The 10338-nt window shown below is 50.3% G+C and overlaps 1 protein-coding gene across 1 annotated transcript in view; it reads right to left on the reverse strand.

The window, feature by feature from the left end:
• Positions 1–8431: 8431 nt before the first annotated feature.
• Ttll6 (tubulin tyrosine ligase like 6) overlaps positions 8432–10338 on the reverse strand; it is a 32328-nt gene continuing 30421 nt past the window's right edge. Inside the window, exon 15 of the mRNA XM_026789880.1 lies at positions 8432–9307. The gene's annotated coding sequence lies outside the window, so the exon portion shown is untranslated. The remainder of the gene's footprint in view (positions 9308–10338) is intronic.

Below are 10338 nucleotides of genomic sequence, written 5' to 3' on the forward strand. Positions count from 1 at the left end.
AGACACTATGTATCCTTTCGGTCAAAGCCCTACTTAGTTGTGCACAAGATCAAAGAACAAAACAAAGGGAAAAAATCCAGGAAATTAAAGATAGAATTTGGTTGTTCATCTTGTGTGGACAGCCCAGTCCCTTGCCGGACTCAGGGATGGGCTGAGATTTTTTTTTAAAGTTCATTTCTGAAATCATTGTTGACATTCTCTGACATCAATTTCCCCTTTCTCTCTTTTAGCTTTTACTATTTCCTGGAGCTCTCCTGAGTTTGCATCCACATGGGCAAAGCCGGTTGTGGCGGAGAGGAGGGCGAGGGGACGTGGGATGATGACACAGAAGGTTTATTCTGAGACAGGAGCCTGAGGTGCTGTGCTTGAGTCCCGCAGACTAGGGAGGCAGACGCATCCCATTTGGCCCAGGGGTCGGAGAAAGGACAGGCAGTGCAGCCTAGAAAGGCAAAGAAATTAACGATGTTTGGCCGTCTGGGGGCTTATCAGCGTCGCTGGGGTCAGGCGGCGGCCGAGGCGACGCGCGGAGGCAGCCGCCTGCCAGGGTTAGGACTGTACAGGTGAGGAGGGGCTGCTCCCTCACCCCCAATGACCCTGTCGGCGACAATCTTGAGACTTGGGATGTGTCTTTTTGGAGCTTGCAGGTGAAAGGAAAAGGAAGAGGTGGCTGGTGAATGATTAACACTTTCCCGGTCCTGAAGATGGGGGAGGGTGCCCGCAGAACTACACAGGAAGCAGGGCCGAGCCTCCCCTTGCCGCCACCCGCAGGTTCACTTCTAAATAGCCCAGAAGTACCCAATCTCGGCCTTGGACAGCTAGTTCTCCGGATCGCTTCTGTCCCACGCTCCTCCTTGGAGTGAAGGAAAAGTGGAGCAGGTTGGGAGGGCTGAAGGGATGGGTGAGGGAGCTCTCTTCTCTTTGGGCAAGGAATGCTCTCCGTAGGTTCATACAAGCCGGAAAGAAAACTAACTGTGGGGTGGAGTACATTCTGGGACATCTCTCCTATCAAGTCCGAGCCTCAACCCTGGACACCCGGTGACAGGGACCCAGTGGAGTATGAGGAAAGCTCAGGGTCCCCCCCCCCCCCCGAGAGTCCTCCCACTGTATGGTGGAGGGCGCCTTTGGGAGGAAAGGCCTGTGGCTGTAAGCTGGCTGGAGTGGGGAGAAGGGCCACACAGGACATTTCTTGGCCCAGCAGGGTGGGGTTTCCAGACCTCCATCCCCACCCTCCACCATAGAGCTGGATGCGGGCTAGGCTCGGGATTCTCCCGGCCCTGAATCAGGATTCTGACCTCAGCCATTCTGGCTTCGTTCAACAGGGTAAACATTCTCTACACTTTGGAAACTGGAGGGACAAGAAAGTCCGGGGGGGGGGGTGACAAGGAGAAGGAGGGAAGGAAAGATCTAGGCTTCAAGAAAGAGGGAGGACTGGAAATTCTCTAATATTCTCAGTGGCTTTCCAGGGAGACAGTACTGCTGCCACTTGAAGTAGAAAATGGGTAGTTGCCTGTCCCCAGCTACAGAAGGACTCACAGGAACCTCACAAATTAAACAAAGACTGGTTAGGAGGTTGAGTGAATGAGATAAACAGGAAGGGCAGATTCCCAGTCTTACTTGTTGAGAATCACCGCAGGGGCTTCTGTGGAGGGTTAAGGGCAGGAATAGTCAACTTTCCCCAGAACAAGGGTGGAGAGCCTTACTCTTAGAAAGGGACCCAGGAAATTCAAAGACAAGAGTGACTATTGGCTACTCCCGATGTTGGAGATGGTGCAGAGGCCTATATGACTCCTATTTGCTCTCCAGTCTTGGTCCAGGACCTGGGAGAGCTGTGAGGCCAAATAAACCCAGCCTAGGGCAGAGCTGACTTCTTCCCCAGGTCCAGGCCCCACAGCATCCTCCTATCCCTCAGCATAGCTTCTTTTGTTCACACAATTTCGGTGTCGATGCTGGAACCAGATCAGTTCGGTGATGTTCTTAAGCACAAAGACCAGCCCCAGCACTCACGGGCTCAAAAAAAAAAGAATGTCACTGTGCCTGGGCTTTTTTTTTTTTTTTCCTGACTTTGCCAAGATTAAACTGCACGCGATCCCCAGAAGCCGTGGCTGCTTGTTCTCCACCCAATTCCAAACAATTGACGGGAAAGAATGAAAAGGAAGCGGATTAGAGGGTCTGAGAAGTCTCTTTTCCACAGTCCCTAAGCAAAAGAAGGAGCGAAAGGGCTCCGTTCCCTTTCCTTTGCCTTTCCTGCTGTATGTAGCTGCCTACAATAGGAGGTTCAGCTGCTCTGAGCTGCCGTAGAGCACAGCGCAATTAAGCCGACAGAAACTCGTCTACAAGCAGCCTGGCTTCACGACCCTCATTTACCCTGTAGGTGAACAATTCAAAAGAGCAACGGAGAAGAAAACTTGGGCCTTTTGGGGTTTGGGGCATCAGAAGACTTGGAGCTCTCGGCTGGATTGGTTGGGAAATTTTCTACACTGTACAATTGGAGTAACTGTGTCAAGACACCAACGGGGAACAGTGGCAGTTGAGGTGACCGCGCTGGAACGTCCAGCCTGCTCCCTGAACGAAAGCAATTTCGTGCGTGCAGGGCAACTTAACCCATTTGGGGTTGGGGCAGGTCCCACTGGGACCTGGAGTCACCCTCAAATTCATTCTTGCCACCGCAGACAGACACTGGTTTATTCCGGTGCTGCATCCCGGGTTCAATTAGATGCTTGAAGGGAGCGGGAGATCGGGGGGGGGGTAGTGCTTGAAGGCGGCCGATTCGATTCGTACTCTGGGTGGTTTTGCCAAGAGTGAATCAGGCAGAAATGGGAGAGGAAAGAGTTTGGAAACCGGCGACTCGGCCCAGCCCTGAGTATTTCCACCCGAATCCAAGCTCTACTCCTTCCCATCTGGGGAGGATTCTCCTCCCACCCCGCTGGGGCGAAGGCCTGGCTTTGCTGCGAGCCTTCAGGCCTGCGTGGCGCTAGGCCGGGAGAGCGGAGTCAGAGGGCCGCCAGGGACTCAGCGAGGGACCCTGAGCACAGGGTCCGGGTACAGCTGCTACCCAGATCTAGGCCCTGCGTCGTCGTTAGGACTAAAATTCCAACTGAGCAAATTCGTCTGAAGGAGCCTTCCTTAGCGATTCTTCTCTACAGGACGTCCAGCCCCTCACAGGCCTCCCTCTCCTGAACAGGGGCCCCCTGCAAACTATCCCCTAATCCTCCGGTGCAGAAACGGGGGGGGGGGGGAGGGAAAGAAATCCACCCACTTGGTCCTCGGTCCAGGGCTCCTTATGAGAAGGAAATTTTCTGGCCCTTTCTCTGGAAGCAAATAATTAGGTCTACTAAGAGCCGGGCGGCAGTGGTGCACTCCTTAAATCCCAGCACTTGGGAGACAAAAGCTGTCGGATCTCCTTGAGTTCAAGGCCAACTTGGTTTACAGAGCGAGTTCCAGGACAACAGGGTCCAAAGCTACACAGAGAGACCCTGTCTCGGGGGGGAAAAAAGAAAAAGAAAGAAAGAAAGAAAGAAAGAAAGAAAGAAAGAAAATCTACTAAGAAAATGAAGACCCAGAAGGAGCAATACCTCTTCCTTCTATAGGAAGCAGTCTTTCACTGGTTATGAATACAGCTACTATATAGAAATTTCCAACCAGGCAGCTTTTCATGGGTACATTGGGCTCTAGAGACTTCAAAAGGGCTGCAGGCCATAAGGGACCCATTCAGACTCTGCCCAAACAGAAGCAAATGATGCTCAAGCTCCAATGGTCCTGAGATATTTCATTTTTTTTTTTTTTTTTTTTGGTTTTTTCGAGACAGGGTTTCTCTGTGGCTTTGGAGCCTGTCCTGGAACTCACTCTGTAGACCAGGCTGGTCTCGAACTCACAGGATCTTTCACATTTAAATGCAGGAAAACACTGCAGAAATATCCAAATAAATAAATATACATACGAAAGCATATTTTTCCTCCCCGGGATTTCATTTGTGTTGATGGGTGTGGGAGACAAAATGGGGGGATTATCAATTGGCTGTTTGCTGTAAAAAGCTAAATAACTGTTCCTGTTCTGTGCTTTTGCTTCTGAGCTACTAAATGGGAAGAGAAAAAAAAAAGAATGCGACTTGCCTCTTAGAATGTGGGGGGCTCTGCCTGTGAAGGGACTCTGGGATATGGAATTTGGGGTGGGAGAGAAAGGAAAAGCGGTGCACACTGGGTCAGAACCTGACTGAAGACTTTGCTCTTGCTGTTCCCAGCCTCAGTTTCCACCTCTGTAGCATGGGAAGAATACTAAGCTCCTAGGACTGCTGGGAAGAGCACACCAAGACAATCTGAACCACTTTCATCTTCAGCAGCCTTTCTTCCACCTGGGGCTGAGCTGAAAGGTGGGTATGGGAACCTAGCCTGGATGCCAGGGCCTGGGGAATGGATGCCAGCAAGCACCCTATGGCTACTGGATGCTCTGACACGTGAGCTTAGCTGGCTCATCCTCTCCCTCTGCCACATCCAAGGGGAAATGAGAGTCCGTTGCAGCAAGCCTGTCTCAGCCTCTGTTTGCTTTGGCCAAGCTGTAATGGTCTTGCTGGCTCTGCCAACAGGATTTTGGTGTTTGCTGTCCCGCTGGCATGGCTGCTGAGGCAGCTGGTGCTCTGCTTCTGATAACTGTGCTGGCTAACATTGCTCCAGGCAAGTGAAATCTGTCTCCAGGCTGCTGCCCATTTTCTCAAGCATCTGCCCCTTTCTCAGATGGATGGGTCCCACTGGGTCATCACCACCGCAAGGCTGCTGGGTTTTTCGAAAGAAGGGTGTGTGCTGTGCCCACAGCCCAGCCTTTCCCTTTGAAACAGCTGGCCCTGAGGTACAAACCCGAGGACTAAAAGGAAGTAAACTCGGAAAAGGAATGAGCCAAAAAGATGTGGGGAGGCTTTGCTTCTCAATGTGCTTTTATGTTTTCTGGGAGCAGCAGTCAATGCTGGAGGCATAGCGAGGGGCAAGGAAGCAAGAAAGACTTGCGCTGAAGGCTGTGCTGGACCAGTCCGGATGCATGGTTTTGTGGCAGGGTGGAGGGAGCGTGATTAGCAGGTGCCTGACCAGATGGGAAGAACTTTTACTCACAACAATCTCATCCCCTCCCAGTCCAAGGCCACTGCTAGAGCCTCCAGCCACCTCGGGAGCACAAGGTGGGTGTGCTCACTGGAGAGATGAAGTGCCTGCCACCCACATGACAATGCTGCCTCTGGCTTCCCCAGGCTGCTCGGTAGTGACTTGAGAGTCATGGCGGGAGAAGGCAAAATAATTGAAAGCAATGCTTAGTGGATTGCAGTTTCAAGGTCATCATTGCCTTCCTAACAATTTGCAAAACTCACTTTATTGCTTTTTTTGATTCCTCGGGTTGAAATGCCACTGGGTGCTGTAATTTAGTTAAGTGACGTGCCAGCTGTACGGACAAGGGTTGTGAATGATTGCATTTGGCTCATGTGATCACCCAGTTTGGCTGGGAGGGGTGCCTGGAACAGCTGCCTATCTGCCTGACTTACACTCCCTACCCGGGTGGAGGGAAGAGGGAGTCAGCAGCCAGCCTTTTAAGGTCAGCAAGGGCCACTCAGCCTGCAGCGAATAGGGCCATCCAGGGCTGGGGCGGACCAAATCATTCCTAAAACTGGTCATGCATTTATCCAAATGATGGTCATGCATCAGAACCTTCGGGGAAGGTTTATTATTGATGGGCTTGGGAATGAGCCCAGGGCTCCCACTCACACCAAGCACCCATTACTACCAGAGAGCAATGTTTAGTATGTGTGCGTGTCTGTGGATCTCTCTTTTGTGTGTGTGGTGTGTATGTGTGTGTGTGTGATACATGTGAGCTCATGATCGGTCAGGTCTTGGGATCTGTACAACTCTACCCTCTGAGAGTTGGGATTACAGATACTAGCAGCCATGCCTGGTTTCTTGTGTTGGTTTGGGGAATCTTCATTCTTGAACAGCAGGCACTTTTATCCTCCGTCTCCCCAGCTCCTAGTTCAGACAAACATCTCTCTCAGCCAAAGGGACTCATTCAGTCTAGGGAGAAGCACATATACATGAACTGTCCAGGTCCTTTCCATGTGAGACACTCAGGACTGAACCCAGGGCCTCAGCATGCTAAGGAGGTGTTCTAAAATGGAGTCAAAACAACGCCAGCCTGATCCAGAGAATGTTTTGCTTTTATTAGTGTTTTGCCTATGTTGTGCCTGAGGAGGACAGAAGAGGTCGCTGAATATCCTGGAACCAGATTCATAAATGGTTGTGAACTGTGCTGGGGACCTAATCCAGGTGTTCTCCAGGACCTACGCTAAGGGCTCTCAACCATTGAGCCATCTCTCAAGACTCTATCTACATTGTGTCTGTGTGAAAATGTGTGTGGACATGCAAACTACAGCATCAGAGGACGTGACCATCAGAGGACGATTTACAGGGGTTAGTTGTCTCTTTCTACCATATGGATTCAGGGGCTTGAACTCAGATTGTCAGCTTGTTGGGAAGTGCCCTTTCCCACTGAGCCATCCCTCTGGTCCCCAAGATGGATTTATATATATATACACAACTTAGCTGTTAGGGACATCATGTCTGTGCTTGGACCTTCTCTATGGGGGTTGCTCTTTGAGGTCTGCCAGAAGGCAGAGATGCATTTAGATGTCTTCTGAAGCAGATGAGGTGATCTATGTCCTCCCAAGTCACCCTAGCTTTTCTCAGGGGACTAGCAATTCCTTTCTTTTTGCTTCCATGCCCCCAGCCGCTGTGCGCCTGCTCTCTGGTGTGTCTTTCATTTGCTACTTTCTTTTTTGTCTACTTCTCTGAGGTACAACTGTCCTTTCCCCACTTCCCCACAATCTCTCATCTTTTTAGGTGTTGTGAAGGTTTGAAGGCAGGAGCACCCTATGAGGCTTCCAGCTTCCTTCCTCTGTGGGCCTCTTCCTTCGAATCCATCATTCCACCGTCACTACAGAGACATCTTCTAACACTGAATAAAATCTCTCTGCCATCCAAACCCTTCGAAGGTCTCCACTACACTCTGGGTTAAACAGTTCCCAGGATAACATTTTAGATCCTCTTCATAATCCATTGAACAATTTATTGAATTCCCCCATGAAGTCCTTGTTACTTTGGTTTAAGCTCAAGGAGTAAGGGGCTGGAGAGATGGCTCAGTGGCTAAAAGCACTGGCTTTTCTTCCGGAGAACCTCAGTTAGAGTCCTACTACCCACGTGGTGGTTCACAACCATATGTAAATCCAATTCCAGGGGATCACAGCCCTCTTTTGGCTGCCACAGGCACTAAGAACACAGATAGACATACATGCAGGTGAAACATGTAAAAACATACAATTCGGTCACAGACAATTCACTATCATGAGGGAAGCAGTTAGGTGGAAGGAGCAAAGGGCCCCTGGGGTCCGCAGTGCAGTTTCTCAAGCTGTCTCCATCTTCATCTCCCAACATCCCTTGCTAATGCAGCCGAATGGCACCGGACCTTCCATAGTTATCATCTCCTAGGCTTCTATACTGTAATCTACATCCCATACAGGTTTAAAATTTTCTTTATCCTTTTCTGACCCCTTGGCTAGAAGTGGACTTGGCCACCAGGTGGACATGTTTCCTTCTCATCCACAGATACTGGCGTTTAACTCGGGCTCCATCTGTGAACTTGCGGTGTTCTACTGCACACTCCACAGAGCAAGGCCTCCTCTGCCCCCATTCCCCCCGCCCCCATATCCTCCCTTGACCCATTAGCATTCAGCAGATAACTACCCTCCACAGTCTATGGATGGGCAGAGTCAGGAAGACAGCCTGCTGTTTCCCCTTCTCACTGAAGAACCCAGAGGTTTTTAGCACTTTATGCAGAACAGCACATGCTAAATAACAGGGACAGCCAAGTGCAAGATGCCAGCACAAGACTCGCTGTCCAGAATTTACTGCACATTTCAAGATGGGGCCTGCAGAACGCTGCACCACAGGCAGAGTCCCTCTGTGCACGGGGTGCTGAGTGACTACACTGATTCCAGACAGCAGCCGTGAAGCTGGCCGTGGCTCTGGAAGCAAGAAGCAAGGGTACTGGAACCAAAATGTCTGTTAGGGAAAACAAACCTGGCTTTACCTTATTAACAGACTTCAATACCTTGGATAATGCAGGTCCTTTCCTTGGAGAGGACTGTGGGATTAAATGCCTCAGACCTTGCTGAGGTGGGAAATCCATTCCCACAAACATCCAACACAGTGAGGTGGTGCTCATTCTTAGACTCCCCACACTTCCCTACAAAACCCTTCCCCCACCCCTAAATCCAACTCCAGAAGGAGCAAAGGAGACAAAGGCCTCATGCCACATTCTAGAGAACACAGGGAGAGCTGGCAGGTAGGACGAGCTGTTACACCTGGAAACTAGCTTTCTCTGCTTGATGAAAGGAAAGGGGGCTCCATTCTGCGGCAGACAAGGTCATTCCAGGCTCTTGGATCCTAACGAAAGGACAGGGCTTCCCGTGGATCATCCATCCCAAAAAGTCTTCCAAAGCTCCTGGCATATTTCAGTAGATCAGTGAGCGGTCCAGGGAAACTACCATCCCGCCTCCCATTCTGGACCAGGCTCCTTCCTAGTATCGAGCATGGCAATTTATTTTATTAATGTAAACATGAGGGAAGATATATAATTTCTGCAGGTCAATGGAAGCATCCCCTGCAGGCTAGGTACTCTCACGCTACCATCTTTGCCAGCAAGACTGAAGGGGAGGTGGCAGCAAGTGGCAGCCTGGGGCCCGAAGTGGCAGGCCTTTGGGCCTGCTGGAAGGAGATGACCGCTTTTGCTGGTGAATTTGCAACTGTCCTGATTCTTTCCATCAAGACTCAGAATTCCACCACACTCGGTCCTAGCTCTGCCTTCTTTTCTTTAGAGGGGAGGGCAGACTAACACAGGCCAGCGGGTAGAATGAGGGCTCCGGACTCCAGGAGACCGGGAGTCCTCCCCTCACTCCTCCCTCGAGCTGCTTAGCCTGGGGGAATGTTCTGGATGACGATGGCCATCATGTGAGGGACCCAGAGGCGCTCCACAGCTGAGGCAACCTTTCTAGGGGAGCAGCACTCGATCCCTAGAAGTCCTGGTCCCATAGGCAGCACTGTGAACTAAGGGACAGCATGAAAGGCCACTGTCCTCAAAGGTGCCAATGAGACCTATTTATCAGACCAGAATTTCTAGATGAGGGAATGAATCTTCCAGTCCATTCTGAAGATACTGGCTGGAGACAAACCATTTCCTGGAGTAAGAGGTAGGAAAGGAAAAACAGCAAAGACTCACTCTGATTCTAGAAAGGAGAGAAAAACAAAGATTTTTCTTAGGTCATCTTTGACAAAGGCCTCTGGAATGGTAAAGCTAATTAGTCCTCCCTTTTCCCTCTTTGTGAAGTTGAGGGTGAAGCAGGGCAAGTGTTCTGCCACTTAGGCCACATCCAGCCCTAAAGTCATTGTCATCACTTCTACCTAGTGAATCAGGAGGTGCTCAGGAGTCACATCCCAGTGCACCAGGAGCTACCACCCGCGTCACCTACAGCCTGACCACCTGGACATTTGATACGGATCGTCAAAAGTGGTAAGACAGCCGACTGCAGACAGCGTACAGTACTGCCTAAAAGCTGCACACCTAGTAGGGACAAGGGCATACAGGGCCCCTCCCTAACCAAGAAGATGCCTGCAGTTTGTGCCTGCTGGAAAAGGGGAAATCGGTTTTCTCCAATGCAGTCTCACTGGATTTATCAGCCATTTTCCAGGGCAGGCCCAATGCTCAGAGGCAGTTGGTCAATATAAAACAAACTCAGTGGTGTTTTTTGGGATTTTGTTTCATTTTGTTTTGTTTTGGCACTCTTGTCTTATTGGTCTTTTCCCTGTTTTGATTTTCATTTTTGTAGGGTTTGTTTGTTTTGGTGCTTTTTGTTATTGTTGGTTTGGTTTGGTTTTTTGAAACAGGGTTTCTCTGTAGCTTTGGAGCCTGTCCAGGAACTCACTCTGTAAAACAGGCTGACCTCGAACTCACAGAGATCCCCCCTGCCTCTGCCTCCCCGAGTGCTGGGATTAAAGGCGTGCACCACTACCACCTGGCTGGTTGGTTTTTTTGAGTTTTTTTTTGGGGGGGGGGTGAGAAAGAGAAAACAAAATTGGGTGGCGAGGTTCAGAAGATGAGGAAGGAGTTGAGGGAGGAGAAACATGATCAAAATATATTGTATAAAAATGTTTTAATAAAAAAACATAAAAAAAAAGCCGGGCGATGGTGGCGCACGCCTTTAATCCCAGCACTCGGGAGGCAGAGGCAGGCAGATCTCTGTGAGTTCGAGACCAGCCT

Source organism: Microtus ochrogaster, unplaced genomic scaffold (assembly GCF_000317375.1).
Source record: "Microtus ochrogaster isolate Prairie Vole_2 unplaced genomic scaffold, MicOch1.0 UNK31, whole genome shotgun sequence".
NCBI lineage: Eukaryota > Metazoa > Chordata > Mammalia > Rodentia > Cricetidae > Microtus > Microtus ochrogaster.